The sequence below is a fragment of the Odocoileus virginianus genome, chromosome 19 (assembly GCF_023699985.2).
Source record: "Odocoileus virginianus isolate 20LAN1187 ecotype Illinois chromosome 19, Ovbor_1.2, whole genome shotgun sequence".
In the NCBI taxonomy this organism is placed as follows: domain Eukaryota; kingdom Metazoa; phylum Chordata; class Mammalia; order Artiodactyla; family Cervidae; genus Odocoileus; species Odocoileus virginianus.
In genome coordinates this window covers 42,906,473-42,919,027 of record NC_069692.1, presented here as the reverse complement: position 1 = coordinate 42,919,027, position 12,555 = coordinate 42,906,473, and the positions used below count along the sequence as shown (strand labels likewise).

Genomic DNA, 12,555 nt, shown 5'->3' with positions numbered 1-12,555 from the left:
CCCTGAAAAATGCTGCATCACCATCTCTCACACCATCTCAGAGGGCCAGAAAACCTGGGCAATTCCCCATCACAAGCAGGAACTCTAGCGTGTGAAGACTGGAGGTTTCCTGGAACAGACTATATAGGGAAAGAATCCATCTTAGCATTCCATAAAGTCCTTCTTTGCCGAGATTATCAGTGTTTGCTAAAGAGGTGCTTGCTTATTTGAATTATGCCTCAAAGAAACAATTTTGGACTTCATCGAAATTTAAAACCTTGTTGCTTCAAAGGACACATCAAAAAGTGAAGACAATCCAGAGTATCAGAAAACATTTGCAAATCATATATATGATAAGGGTCTAGTAACCAGAATATATAAAGAACTCTTACAATTCAACAATAAAAAGATAACCCAATAAAAATGTTAAAGGATTTAAATAGACATTTCTCCAAAGATACACATACGCCTATTAAACACATGAAAAGATGCTCAACATCATTAGTCATAAAGGCAATACATGTGGAAAAAATGTGATGCCACATCATACCCCACTAGGATGGGTTAAAAAAGATTGACAATAGCAAGTGTTGGTGAGAATGTCAGGAAATGGGAACTCTCATACGCTGCTGGGGATAACATAAAATGGTGTGCTTTGAAAAAACAGTTTGGCAGGTCCTCAAAAGCTTAAACATTGAGTCACCATATGATCCAGCAATTCTAGTCCTAGAAGTAAAGAACTTACATATGTCCAAGCAAAAATCTGTACATGAGTGTTCAGAGCAGCACTACTCATAATAGCCAAAAAGTAGGAACAATCCAAAGGCCATCAGCTGAAATAGGAACAAAATGTGGCATGCCCATATAATGGAATATTATTCAGCCATTAAAAAGGAATGAAGTATTGATTGGTGCCACAACATGATGAATGTTGAAAACGTTATGCTAAATGAAAGAAGACATAAAAGGTCACAAATTGTTTGATTCTGTTTATATGAAAAGTCCACAACAGACAGATTCATAAAGACAGAAGGTGCTTCGTGGTTGCCAGGGGCTGGAGAGCGGGGGAAATGGGAAGTGACCATAATGGTTATGTGTTTTCTTTGGGGTGATGAAAATGTTCTGGAATTAAACAGCAGTGATGTTTGCATCCCTTTGTGAATATACTAAAACCACTGATCTATATACTTGAAAAGGCAAATATTGTGGTATGTGAAATATATTCCAACTTTAAAAAAAAAAAACAGCTTCATGACTGACAAAAATAAAAGACCAAGTATAAAACCCAGTGAAAGATCAAGAAAAGAAACCAACGTTTTAAGAAAAAGGCAGAATATAGACAAAGATAGAAATGTGGCATTCATGAAACAAGGACAGTTCAGAAAAAGAGCAGTTATGGAAAAGGGTCTTAATGGATCTCAGAAACAGAAACGTAATTGGCAGGAGGGGAGGATATATGAATTGAAAAGCAGAATAAGCAGATGAACATGGCATCAGGGAAAGTCAAAGTCTCTCAGAACACAGTACAAAGGGACAGAACAACAGAAAGTATGAAGTAAAGGTAAAAGCAACATCAAGAATAAAATTTGAAAGTCCCATTATTCTTCAAACAAGTTCCAAAAAGAAAAATTACAGAATATGGGGGAAAGCAATACTAAATAGATAATCCTTTTCCAATTAAAATGAGCATGCCCACAAAGTAAAAAAGAGAAATTTAAACAAAAACATCACCACATGAAGAATAATTATAGTAAAACTTCAAAACATCAAGGATAATAATAAAGTCCTTTAAACTATGAAAAGAGGAAAACTATTACCTACAAAGGAATCATAAAGACATCAGACTTTTTAACAACATGAAGACGAGAGTATCATACATCAAGGACTGAAGGAAAATATCTTTCACCCCAGATTTATATACCCAGTCATACTATGTCTCAAATGTAGGAGTGCAACAAAGATGTTTTCCAGGAATTCCCTGGCAGTCCAGTAGTAAAGACTGCAAGTTTCCACTGCTGGGAGGCCCAGGGTTCGATCCCTGATTTGGGAATTAAGATCCTGCAAGGCTCATGGTGCAGCCAAAAAAAATAAATGTTTTCAGACATCAAAGGACTCTGAAAGCTTACTGCCTACTTAATCTCTTTGAAAGAATTACTCAAGGATACACTCCTGAAAGAAAATACACTCAAATATAATAAAATGCAATAAGCAATGGAAGACAAATTTTATTGAAACCTATTAATTTAAAATAAGTATTGATTTTAAATTTTGGAATAAAAAATTGGAAACTAAAATTCCAGATAAGGCAGACATGGGAGATTGGTGAGAGAGAGGGAGACAGAAAGTAACAGAATAGTATGGTTTTTGTTAGGAAAGCACAGTTGCGTATCAATTTTTTTTTTCAATTTTTTAAAATAGAAGAATAAGCTTCTCAAAATATAAAACAGGTGCATCATATTAAATTATGTATGACCACAAAAATATTTCAGTGCTTATAGATGTCTTCATCTCTTCTCAGTTTATACTGCTGGATGTAGGTGCAGATTTTAACTTCTCTTCAGCAAGGTCTGCAAGACTCTATGTGGCATGATCACCGACAGTGCTGCCCTGGAGGCGGGCCCTCTTCCCCCTGGGAATGTGGAGGTGATGGAGACCATTGTGGAAAGGGAAGGGAATGTGCATGCGTGTTTACATACACAGAGTGGCTGGGAAGTGAAATATACATATGGTTGTAATACACACACACAGCTGGAAGCATTTTCCCCTGGCCAAATTCAAGCATGCGCCGCCAACTACAAACAGCTGGGAAATGGTGAGTCAGATCAGCAAGTGCACCATCAACTCTGGAGAGACCCCTACACTGACCCCCACGCAGATGCATTTTATCATAGTTAACTATGGCTGTTCAGTTGCTCAGTCGTGTCCAGCTCTTTGCAACCCCAGGGACTGTAGCCCGCCAGGCTCCTCTGTCCCTGGGATTTCCCAGGCAAGAATACTGGAGTGGGTTGCCATTTCCTCCTCCAGGGCAGGCTTCCCGGGTGGCGCTAGTGGTAAAGAACCTACCTGCCAATGCAGGAGACAGATCAGACAGGTTCAATCCCTGGGTCAGGAAGATCCCCCTGAGGAGGAAATGGCAACCCAATCCAAATATTCTTGCCTGGAAAATGCCATGGTCAAAGGAGCCTGGCGGGCTACAGTCCCTGGGGTCGCAAAGAGCTGGACACGACTGAGCACACACACTGCAGGGCATCTTCCCGACCCAGGGATGAAACCCACGTCTCTGGCATTGGCAGGTGGATCCTTTCCCACTGAGCCACCTTGGAAGCCCGTATTTAACTGGCATGTACCGTAATACACTGTGTGCCAGGGACCTCGCTAGACACGTCTACAAACTCTACCCACCCAATGAGGAAGAACAAGTCTGTTCTACCCCTACTTGGGGCAATGAACCGGCCCAAGGTCACAGGACTGGTATGTACTAGCGCCCTCGTCCAGGGCCTTAGCCACCAATCAGCTGGCATTCAACTAAAACTGCAACGAAGACAAAAGAAAGACTAGAAAATACCAGAGTGTGTTACGCATGACAAGAGTAAACGCTGCCAGGGGAACTCTTACATTTACTTATACGTAGGTGGGTGCTGTTTCACAATATAAATGCATTTTTTTTATTGTGGACCCACGGTCAGGAAGTTGTGTATGCCACAGCTGTTGATCGGGGAGGTTTCTTACATCAGAAATGCCTGCTGACGAGACTACCCTGGTGGCCCAGTAGTTAAAAGACTCCACATTTTCACCGTAGGGGGGAACGAGTTTGAGCCCTGCTCAGGGAACTAAGATCCTGCATCATGCATGGCTCGGCCAAAAAAGGAAAAGCCTGCTGGCAAAAAATCTTCCTTCTAATCCTCCCCCACTCCCTCAAACATCCCTGCTCTGAAATCCTACGGGGTCTCAGAGATCTCTTTCTACTCTGGGGCGGGCAGTCAGGGTCCCATCAGGAAGGGAAACACCCGCGGGTCTCTGGCAGAGGGCCGCCCTGCACCCCTCATCACGCTTCCCCGAGCTGCACTCACTTGCTCAAGTTCGGTGAGAATCACCTGAGGAAAGGGAGCCGTTAAAGAGCTGCTTTGAACACAACGAGAGGGCCATTATGTATTTTAAGGAAAACCAGAAAGGAACTACAAAAAAAATCTGGGACTAGAGCTGGGACCCCAGAAAAGGCTCTTTAAAAGTGTCGGTGCGGGTTTGCAGGAAGTTGCCCGAGCGAGGTGAAATTTACAAGAGGGCAGTCTGCTCCATGAAGGTTCCCTGAACGGCTGCCAAGTCCGACAGGGCTGAGGCCGGGGCTGCAGACACAAAGAAAAGCTCCATTTCTTAGTGATTCGAGAGGAAAACACAAGGAAAACCGTCAGCTTTACAATGCACTGCTATCTAGGTGTTGTGGGGTCAGCAAGAAGGCTCCCTGGAGAAATCACATCGGAGTCTTCTAGGCGAGGAGGCCTAAAAGAGATGCATGAGGCAAAGGGCGTGCCAGGAAGAAATCTGGCCTTCCTGGAGTTTAAGGAACATAGTCTAAAGACAAGAAAATCCTGTCCACTCTCCAGAGGCCTCCCATAGAACTCAGAATAAAAGCCGAATGCCTCCTTTCCCTAAAAGGCCCCAGGTGGGCTGCCCTCTCATCCCACGCCCGGTTCATCCTCCCTACCCGTTCCCCCGTCCGGCAGGCTCACTGGCCTTCTGCTTCCTCACCTTCGGGCCTCCACTCGCTCTGCTCTCCCCAGGCCTCCCCGGGCTCCTCCTCCCACCCAGCCCAGGGGCAATTTCACCTCCTTTGGCCTCAACGGGTCCCATCACTTCCTAATATCCCTGTGTCTTCTTCATAGGACTTCACTATACAAAATTATCTTTTTACTTTATGTTTGTCTCGTTTTTTGTTTATTGTCTGTCTTACATATACACAGGCAAAAACCTTGGTAGCACGTGGTGTGAGCCCAATAAATACCATTAAATAAATTAGTGATAGGTTAACAGGCTAAGTCGAGAATGAAATGCAGGGAACTTCGGATTTTACTCTCACAGTGATGAGGAAATTACTAAGGATTTTAAAAGACAGACTCACAGGATCAGGGGCTTCCCTGGTGACTCAGTAACGAGTCTGCCTGTAACGTAGGAGACCCGGGTTCGATCCTTGGGTTGGGAAGAGCCCCTGGAGAAGGAAATGGCAACCCACCCCAGCATCCTCGTCTGGAGAATCCCACGGACAGAGGAGCCTGGAGAACTGCAGTCCATGCAGTTGCAGAATCGGACACAAGCGAGCCACAAAGACATACACACAACATGATCAGGAAGCGCATTCCAGAGACTCACCCCACTTAAGGGGGTCAGCGTGGGGACTGCGAAGAGTTCTATAATAAGCCACTATGGCTTGGAAAAAAGATTGTTCTGAGCTAAAGGCACTGGAGTTCTTGAAATCCTTTTTTTGCGCAAAGCAGATCCTCCCCTAAAGAACTCAATTGTCAAAAATCTCCTCCCCAGGAGTAACTCTCACCTTCTTTGTTTGGAGACTGAGGCAAAAAGAAGTCGGCTACACCCAGAGAACGTCACCAAACCCCTTCCCCCATCCCCTTTGAAGTCGTTTATTTCTCTCAGAAGTGTCCCTCTGCCCCTCCTCCTCCTCTCTTAAGATGGTATGTAAGTCCCAAATTCTAACTGCCTCCTTGAGTGGAATTTTTGTGAACTCACATGCATCACTACTTAACTAAACCTATTTTTCTCTTGTTCGTATCTTTCGTCAGTTTAATTTGCAGGACTCCATTTCAGAACCTAAGAGTTTTTACTCCCTGACAATAAGAAGGAGGCTGTTCTAGAAACACAAATGAGATGAATTTGGAGATAGGCAGAAGGAATGGATCCATGAGAAGCTTAAATTCACTCAATAATACTCAGTGATCCTCTGAACACAGGGGACAAGGGAGAAAGAAATCCCAGGTCCCCAATCCGGAAGATCAAGTGAACAAGGGCCCACTCACCAAGCTGTAAAGGCAAAGAGGCTGAACAGGGATCTGAAGTCGTTGAGTCCAGGGTGTCTATTGGCCTATGGCTCAGATGAGGAAGAGACTGGGGCCTCAGAAGGCAACACAACTATGAAGGTGTAAGAAGGTTTGAAGTGGAAATGCAGGTTGCTGAGATGGTCTGTGCTTTATTGTGGTCCATTTTCCCCCAGATCTTGCTGACTGAGGGTGAGAGCACACTGGAGAGGTTTGAGGCTTGTTCACAGTGAAATGGCTCAAACCAACCTGTTCCAATCTCTTATCACCAAGAGTTACCATTTACAGACCACCTACAAAGCACACAGTGTCAACTCTAACCCTCAAATTGATAACATTCATCCTTTGTCAGATGCGAAAACTAAGCTCTCGGTGTTCACCGTAATAAACACTCAATAGACAGTCACTGGTTGGGACGATGAAATGAAAGGGACTGATGGGACTTCCCTGGTGGTCCAGTGCTTAAGGCTCCATGCATCCACTGGGGTCTTGTTGCAGAACTAAGATCTTACATGCTGTGCAGTACAGCCAAAGATTTTTTTAAAAAGAAAAGAAAGTGAGCAGAATGTGAACTGAAACTTTAAGAAGAAACTCCACATCTGACTTTGGTCCAGCCCAGCACTTAGGTATTAAGGAGGTGAGTTTTATGCCCAAGTAAAGCTTATCCACTGTGGTCAAGGGCACTGAACATACCTACCACTGGGTCCTGACACCCGATTTCACAAACAGCAGACGGAGCTTTGTAACTAGACTACTGGGGATCCCAGGGAAACTCACTCACCCAGGGGGCAGCATTATGAGCTGGGGTTATCTAACCGGGCCTTTGTCAGCCTCTAACACCTTCAGGCTAATGACTTAACCCTGAAGTGGCAGAGCCCTGTCAAAAACTATGGAAGGGGGAAAGATGGATCAGGGACTCAGGGGCCGGGCTGCGTGGGGCCACATCGGACTGATCCCCTGGGCTGGGAATGTTCACAACAAAGAAGGGACCAGAAGTCAGGAAAGATGGGAACTGAGGTTCTGACAGGGTTGGCCCTGACTTTCTGGGGGAGGAGAAGGCATTGTCTGAAATGCATTTCCCAAATTCTGCTGTACCTGACAGCTAAGAGCTCTTATTATTAAGGAAAGTTCTTCAAGAGGCGACACCTCTGAACAGACCCAGAACTGGAAAATATAGCAAAGATTCAATGAAAGGATTAGGATAATGCGGGAGCAAATGGAATGGTTGAAAAAGTACTGTGTTAATGCCACAGTGGAGTGGAGTGAGTCGCTCAGTCGTGTCTGACTCCTTGTGACCCCACGGACTGTAGCCAACCAGGCTCCTCTGTGCCTGGGATTCTCCGGAAAGAATACTGGAGTGGGTTGTCATTCCTTTCTCCAGGGCATCTTCCCGACCCAGAGATGGAACCTGGGTCTCCTGTATTGCAGGCAGAGTCTTTATTCCTGAGCTATCAGGGAAGCCCATTAGTGCCAGACTGGGGTTCAAATCCCGGCTTGCCCGCTTACCAGCTGTGTAATGCCCACACATGTATCAGAGCCCACGAGCCTCATCTCCTCTATCAGTCTCTGCCAGAGTGTACACACACACACACACACACACACACACACACACACACACACACCTCTTTTCTTCTTTCTCCCCCAGCCCAAGCCTCGGTAACGCGAGGGTCTTTTGTGGAATGTGACCAGTGAGAGGCTCACTCACCCTTGAGGAAGTCAGAATGTCTTGGCTGTTAGTATTCTGTGGGGTCCACAAGGGCTTAAGGGTCTACTGATACACACTTATGGTTTTAGGAAGAGGCCTCGGGATCGTTTCTATTTGCATCATTATCTGTAGTCCTTTATATTTCTGATCAATGGAACTATTTACACATTCAAGACCCAGAAGTCCAGTAAGAAATTCCAACCCAAGTAGGAATTAAATATACAAATAGTATTGTTAATAAGAGACTACGCAAAAGATGATGAAGATTTATTCTCTGTCTGATTAACTGACGACTTCGTAAGGAAAACTAAATGCAATCAGAATACATATTTTCAAAGGCAGAAAAGGTTTTGAAGGTGACTTTTATTTATATGTGAAGATCAAATCTTTCTCAAATCCTCTCACATCACACTGGCAGGGAACTAAAAAGCATGATTCCATGTACGAATACTTCCTTTACATATGTATTCAATAACATTTCTGGGAATGCCCGGGCGCTTCAGTGGTTAGGACTCTGCTTTTACTGCCGTGGCCCAGGTTCAATCCCTGGAGGGGAAGCTAAGATCCCAAAAGCCATGTGACATAGCCAAAATAGAAAAACAAACAAAATATCTCTACTGTGTTCTGACCTACCCATGCTTCTGCAAGAAAGGAAAAGCATTCTTGTGAGTTTTTCTTTTTTCCCCCCAACTATCACTCTGAGAGCGATCAAGTTTATTTCACACATGGAGGAACAGAGCTGGCGTCTTCCCCAGAGGTCCTCAGGAGGAGAAAGTCCACCCGAAATCTGGGAGCTTTAGGCCAGAAGTGAAAAACCCTGTTTGTCTTGCATGTCACAGCAGAACCAGGGAAAGCCACTGTCACAGGAGAGCCTTAAAGCCTTCTTTGAGAATTGTAAAGCTGCCTTTTTAAATTTTTAAAAATTTCTTTAAAAAAATTTTTTTTTGTAGCACCCGTGGCCTGTCGAATCTTAGTTCCCCAGCCAGGGATCAAACCCACATCCCCAGCGTTGGGAGCATGGAGTCTTAACTTATGGACTGTCAAGAAGTCCCAAGAGTTGCCTTTAAAGAAAAAAAAAAAGGTAAGGAATACATGAATAAAAGAGGTAGAGAAGAAGAAAGAAAAATGAGCAAGGCAGAAGTGGCTGTAGAAGTGAAATTACGGGATGGGAGCCGTGAGACTGAATAAAACTGAGTGAACCCCGAACCACATCCCTTATCCAGAACTCGCTGTTACTGCATCTTTTCCCCATTAGACTACCCCGTATCTGTTTTAATATTAAAATGGGAGAGATTGCTGGTAAAAGGAGAGGACCAAGGTTCTATGACACCAGGAATCACTGAGACATGTTCACAAACATCTGAGATAAAAATACACTCTCTAACTATGTGTATTTGAATAAGCTCTGGGCCTAAGCTGTGACCTTGGTCACATCATTTTCAATTATTCGAGGCTTCCATCTCTTCCAACACTCTGTATTTTCAGAACCAGAAGAGATTAGCTATAGCCAGGCTGTAGTCAACCCAAGTCGTTACGGACAAGAGAAGAGACTTCTATTTCTATGAACCCGACCCTCTCCTAAATCTCCTCAGTTCTAGCCTTGTGGCTGCAAAAAAAGTCCCCTGGCATCTCTGAGCCATGGATTCAGGATCAGAAGAACAATTCTACTTACTCTCAAGAAACAATGAGCAGAGATAACTCACTAATAATTTTAAATATTAATATAAAAAAAAAAAAGCTGACTAATGATTAGTAGAACTGCCAGATTCACTACTTCTATGCCCATCAGGGAAGTACCACCTGCTGACTCTGGATTTTTGTGTCTCCTGTAACAACCTCAACTGTCACTCCCTCAGACCCTGAGAGAGCACACAGGCTGCTATGGAAACAACACCGCACTTCGCTGCACTGGGGGTGAGCAGTCATCTTAGCCAAATCTTCCTTAAAAATTGGGAGAGACTTTGGGAAAGAATAATTTCACTTTCGGATTAAATATGATCATTTAATTGCTTTCCTTATTATTATAGTTTTTAAAGCACTGTAATTTACTTAAGACTTAAAGTCCATGTGTCTAAAAATAAATTAAAAAATAAAATAACCATTATTTTTGGTGCAATTGTTTTTAATGGTTCAATTATTGCTTCCTCTCTCTGGAGTTTTATCTGGAGCCTGGGGGTTGAGGGTGAGACTCATCTTATCTCTAATTAATGACCCTGAAAGGGGGGGGGGGATGGGGTTCAGAAGTGGCCAAATCCATCCTTAACAGAACTAAAGTACCTAAGAAAGAAAGTGAAGAAAGTGAAGTCGCTCAGTCGCGTCCGACTCTTTGTGACCCCATGGACTGCAGCCCACCAGGCTAGACCTACGAACACTCCTGCTATTCATGAATAAAACGTGGAGTGTAAGGCAAAGCAGTTCAGTTCAGGGCTCACCTTAGCTGCACCAACATTTTTAAACTTCGCACAATGTAGTGAAATGTACCAGGCAACTCGGTTTAAAAATAGGATGGGGGATTCCTTGTAAGACTACGGGCAAATGAAAATCACACGACCCACCTCCAATCACATTCTTTTGCATAGCAATGCTGGTCAGACCTGCATCCCACACATCAGGGCAGAGTTCTGAACCTCATGGAAAAAGCCCCATGTCACTGTGAAGCTCAGGCACCAAACCAAGTCCATTAGGAAGGTTTGGAATTCATTAGAGAAATGCTTTGCTCATGGTTCAAAGTGCACCATATTCATCTTTTCTCAAAGAAAAGAAGTCCTCCTCTCCAACCCCCACTTTCCACTACTTGAGTTTGTAAATGTAAAATTTACCCCAAATACCAAATTACACAGGGTTATAAGGCAACACAGGGCCCAGGGCTCATTAGAAATCGGAATGACCAACTGGTGGCACCTGACGCCTCAAGAAAGGAAGACCACAGAAGTCAGGACTCCCAGCCTCCACCCCCATCCCGGCTCCCAGGGACCGTATCAGCTGGCATGACGGTTGTCAGGGACAGTCCTTGCCAGAACTGCTGACTGAGAAAGCAAATGTTCTGACAGAGATTCTGCATTCAGGCCTAAACTCCCAAGTCAAGCCAGCAACACTTGGAAAGAACAGGAGCCCAAGATAAAGGAGAAAAGCTTCAGAGGAACAAACCACAGCCACAGCAGAATCAGGTGGACAGAGGCCAGGCGCTCCTCTCACCACACAAACATACTCAGTGCTTTTATAGCAAGATTCCAGTTTGATCCCAAGATCTCACAAGGGAAGATTCTGATACATAAGCATCAGTTACAGGTGGGTTTACCTTGGGTTAGGAGCAGTGGGGCGCATCCTACGTCTGGCTCTGGGGTAGCCCTTTGTTCAGGAAATTCCTTCCCCTCAGCTAAAGTGTTCATTTCACTTCAAGTCCCCAAATAAAAAATGCAAAGTGCCCCTTTAAAGAACTGCAGGAAAAACAAACAGACCTCAAGCATTTCCCGGATCCCTGTCTCCGGCCCCCAGGACAATATCAAATTACAGGGTTTTTCTTCCCTAATATAGTCTCATTTCTTTTCCTTTTTTTTTTTCCAGAGGATCACAATTGCACCCTATTGTGTGTCTACCCTTTCAAATACCTTGCAAATACATTCCCATTCCGAATCTCTCCGGAGCCTCCAAAGAATCTAGGGGAGGAGCTGACAAATGCAATTTGAATAATAATGAAGTGGCTGAACAATTTAATTACCAGAAGTAGCCCAAGAGACTCCAACAAAAGCGTGGAAAGCCTTTATCTACAAAAATGTGGCCACCTGCTAGACTGTGCAACCAATTACGGGAAATGCAGAAGACAGAGGTGCACAGGTGCGCACAGGAGTTTAAGCAAATGAAGAATTAGCACAAAACCTCTCTAGGGGCTGGCACCCTGAAAAAGGGTGGCTTGGAAAGCTTCTTTCTCATCTATCAGGCTCAAGACTTAACTTTCTTCCCTGATTCATTGAAAGTAGCACCTACTCTAAGTAAAATACTGAAAACTGCCTTCCCACCCCCCCACCCCCCAGAGAAAGGCTTTGTTTGTATGGAGAATTTAAAATAAGTTCAATGAATTTTCAATAAAGGTTCTTCAAAATCAAGTCAAGAAAGTACTGTTTAATCCCTCCTACAATTTCTTTAAAGTGAACATTTTAAGTTCTTTCTTTAGAAAGCTGACAATTTCACCTAGATGTTGTGTTTACCAGCTTTATTCTACTGACCTTTCCAAATGACCTTACAATAAAGGACTTTTCCCTCGCTTTGGAGGGAAACAAAAAAGATGAATCTTTCTGGAATCCTAAAGGCTCTCAACTTCCTTAGGCTTTAGGAATTAAATGCAGAAAGCCCCCAAAGGCTGGCCAATTGCTAAATCCCGCTTTTTGAAAAGGAAACAAGAGTTTGCTTCTAAGTGGCCTTGTATTCCCCCGCCCCGCGCTCACTCCAGGCCAGGCGCTGCCATGCCCAGGTGGTGACACCTGGCAGAGATAAGGTGTCCTAACAACCGTATTTGCCTGGATCTCCGGATACCCGCGGCCACTCGGCGACTCCCTTATCACCTGGGCGCATCCCCAGCCGCTCCACCGGGGCCGCCACGCCGGCCCCTGGACCCCTCCCGCGGCGACACCGGGTAAGACTGACATCCGCAGCTGCCGACGACCTGCCAGTCACGCTGCCGCCGGCTGCCTTTTTTAGCCATGACATCTGACCCCTGCTTCGACAGCAGCATTCAGGGAGAGGTCCCGGGCGCGCCGGGCGGTCCCTCCCCTCCCCAACCCCCAGACCCTACGGAAAGCTCGGAACTGCCCGAGCGCGCGCGTTCCTCCA

The 12,555-nt window shown here is 44.7% G+C and overlaps 1 protein-coding gene across 1 annotated transcript in view; it reads right to left on the bottom strand.

The window, feature by feature from the left end:
* Positions 1 to 12,555, bottom strand: part of RRAGD (Ras related GTP binding D) — a 34,044-nt gene that overhangs the window by 20,759 nt on the left and 730 nt on the right. The gene's annotated exons all lie outside the window — the stretch shown is intronic.